Source organism: Sinocyclocheilus anshuiensis, unplaced genomic scaffold (genome assembly GCF_001515605.1).
Source record: "Sinocyclocheilus anshuiensis isolate Anshui unplaced genomic scaffold, SAMN03320099.WGS_v1.1 scaffold188, whole genome shotgun sequence".
NCBI classification, from domain to species: domain Eukaryota; kingdom Metazoa; phylum Chordata; class Actinopteri; order Cypriniformes; family Cyprinidae; genus Sinocyclocheilus; species Sinocyclocheilus anshuiensis.
In genome coordinates, this window is record NW_015555768.1 from 2,166,569 (window position 1) to 2,170,215 (window position 3,647).

A 3,647-nucleotide genomic window follows, 5' to 3' on the forward strand; every position below is an offset into this window, starting at 1 on the left:
CTAAAAATCGTTCTCAATATTAAAGAATAGCAGAGTCCACACCACAGCTATAACGATAAAGGCACAGAGAAACAATATCGTTGGAATCACTTTCCGAACGACTTTTTCCAGCTGATGAACAATAAAAACATTGACAATCAGCCAATCAGAATCAATGCTGCTATAATGAGCTTGAGAATTTGAAGTGGCAGACGAGCGTGCACTTGGAATAAACAGATGATTCGTTGGTGTGGATGGTAATATAGTTATCTTTACAATATCATTCTTGGTGTGAACTTTACAATATTGCTGTGGGTTGTTTTGTAATCGGCAGGATAAAACGATCTCCCTTCCACCCCTGGAAAGCAATTTTGATGTAGGGGGCCTACATCGTTGAAAAAAAACGATGATGGACAAATGGGCTTGTTTTGGACTAGTTTTGTTTCGCAGATCTGGCAACCCTGTTTTGGTTGAGTTGTTGTCGCAGAAAATACCCTCTCCAGGTTAACAGACGTCATTGGATAAAATATATAATAGGAACAAATATAGTTAATTTTGTTTACATTAGTTAACTACATTAGTTAACATGAACTAACAGTGAACAATAGCCTATATCCAAAATCCTAATGTAATGTCACCTAATGTCACCATTTACTAATACATTTTTAAAATCAAAAGTTGTATGTTAACATTATTTAATGTACTGTGAGCAATAAACAATAGCATTTTTATTGATTTACATTAACAAACATTATGCTGTGAAAAATTCTCAATTGGTAGTTCATTAACTAATATTAACAATTGACATTATATTGTAAAGTATAAAAAATGAATTTAAAAAAATATTAATTAATATAAAAATATTGAAGAGATTCATTTGGACCAGGCTAACATACAAAATTAGCCAAGTTTCAGCTCCAGAGCCGCATGGTGACCACAGCACCATTTCTGAGCTCAGTGTCACTGCAGAAAGTGGCCAGGGTAATTGGAGCAGAAGGTGAGATGGTGTTTGAACTGATGAGAGGTTGGAAAAGAGAGACAGAGAGGGGCCAGTGTGGCAGTGAATGACTAGAGTTGTGAGCTTTCTCTATAATTAAGGCCGCAGGGAGCTGCTTCCTGTACCAGGGGAAGTGACAAAGCCAGAAACCATTCAATTCTCACATCAGTACCTGTGATGGGTCATTTGATGATCTAAACCACACCAAATTGGTCATGCACACTCGCACTCACTGAGTACACTAGATTATGATTGCATGTGGGAGAATGGTTCATATGTGTGTGTTTGGACGGGATTATAGTTTATCATTTATTTTTCGGTCATTATAAATTGTGTCATACACCGTGGTTCATGTACATTGGAGGAGTTTGAGTGGAATATAACATGGTCTGAATTCTCTTTGGTTGGAGTTTGTAAATGTAAACCATGGGTGCTTAATATTTGATACCAAGAATTTTAGTTGTAGTTTGTGCATACATTGTGACTTCTATTCTGTACCACAATAAACAAACAATAGGAATGGAAGCTTGTTTCCGCCGCAGGATGATAAAATTGAAAAGGTAATTTTGACTATTTATCTAAATTCTGACATATTTCTTACAATTCTGAGTTTATATCTCATAACGTTTTCATCTGAATTGGGAGATATAAACTTGCAATTCTGACTTTTTGTTTCCTCCACGGTAATTGCAACTTTTTATCTCACAATTCTGACTTTTTTTCTCCCAATTGCGAGTTTATATTATACATTTCAAACTTTTTTTTCAGAATTGCAAGGTAGAAATATAAATGCAATTGAGAGAAAGTCACAATTACATTTTATTTATTATTTTAATTTATTGTTTTTATCCTGTGGGGGAAACAAGCTTCCATAGTCATTTCTGTGTAACTATTTGTAAAATTTCTAGCAATTTTTCAGCTTATATGACAAGTTTTGGAAACTTTTTGAAACTGTAGCTATTTAGAAAGTGTTAATGGAAAGATAATGCCATACTGCATCAAGAGATCATACTCTGTAATGATATACTGTATATAGTTATTTAAAATGAGTTTAACAATCTTTGGTCTATTATTGTCTCAAAGTGAGGGTTACTGTCAGTTATTTACTTTCGTTTCTTTGACTATCAGAACTGTTGTGATATCACTCCATCAAAGTGTTTGTTCTTAGGGGAAAAAAAGTCTTGTAAACAACAAAGACCCTCATTTTGATACTCTTTTATTTGGTGTTGTTGTTACAATCAATGGAAGAGCTAGTACAGTGCAATCATCTGCTCTTGGTTTAGGCTACACTGATCGTGTTCCATCGATTTTCGGAGGCTGTATCAGTCTGTTTGATACTGATTGCAAGATGTATCTTATTGTGAGATATGAATGGTTCACTGAATTCCCAGGACATGTAGAGAAAGAGATTTTGATAAGAGAGAAATAGATGAAAGAAGACCAAAAAACAAACAGAACACTTGGTCCTAATAAAGTAATAGTGTTACAAGCTATTTGTTCCTTTGCCAACCGGTCTGGCATGAAAAGGACAAGGTCCTAAATTAATGAATGAACCACTGAGGTGACACTAATGAACTCTTAACTTAGGTTATAAACGAGAGAAAATAGAGAGGATCTACTTTTATTAGCCTTAGAGAATCAAATGGAGGTTTTAATCTAATACAGAGCGGCACACTGGAGACGCACTTGAGCACAAAGAGAAGGCAGATGCTTCTTTTTTTTTACATAAATTGCACAAAGGCTTTCTGTGTTTCACATACGCCCCTCCTGTTTTATATTCTACAGCTTGGGGCTTGTTTTCCTAATTTTTCTCCTGTGTGCATTGAAAAATCAACCTTGAAACCAAACATGTTGGTTCGCAATTAAAGAGAAACAATATGTGGTGATCTTCTTCCTATTATTTTCAACAAATATTCAAGCTAATTGCTCTAGAGTTTTAAAAGCAGGCTGCTCAATCAGGAGAGTTTCCAAGTGCTCTTGATAAGACTCAGTGCATGGGAGAGAGTTGGTTTTGTGACGGCATATACGTTCATTGAATATTTAGCCATGCACTCTTGGCTCAGACTCACATGCCTGAAACCTCCATCCTGATTTTGGCACAGACTCTTAAGAGCAGAGAGGCATTAACAGTCTTACTAACGTTGTGAGCCTGAAAAATTATTTGTGCACAAAGAAACCACTCTGTACATTACACTGGAAGTGAAACAACTTACAGAGCAGAATTTAATCACCTCAAAGAGTTAAGACTTTAACATAGCCTGTGTTGGGGATTGTTGGATTTTACATTTTTACATTAAAAATGGCGTTATACTTTATTCTATATTGAATATTTTTTTGGATAATCCAAACAAAAGTAGCTAATTATGTTACACTGTTACACTCAAAAAAGGGCACAATTAATATGAATTATTATTGTATTAATATGAAGGAATTTTCCGTATTGATTTTTTTTTACAGGTGTTTTAGCTGTCGTTTTATATCCTTTACTTTTTCCACTTTTTACTACTTTTTAAATAATCCAAATAAAAGTAGCTAATTAAAATACATTGTTACTTTTCATAAAAACTAACAATGTAAAAATGTGACAAAAAGTGACACCACAAAAATTATTACAATTAAACATAAATGTGTTGCTTTTAACACATTACTTTTTTTATATTACTCTTATAAA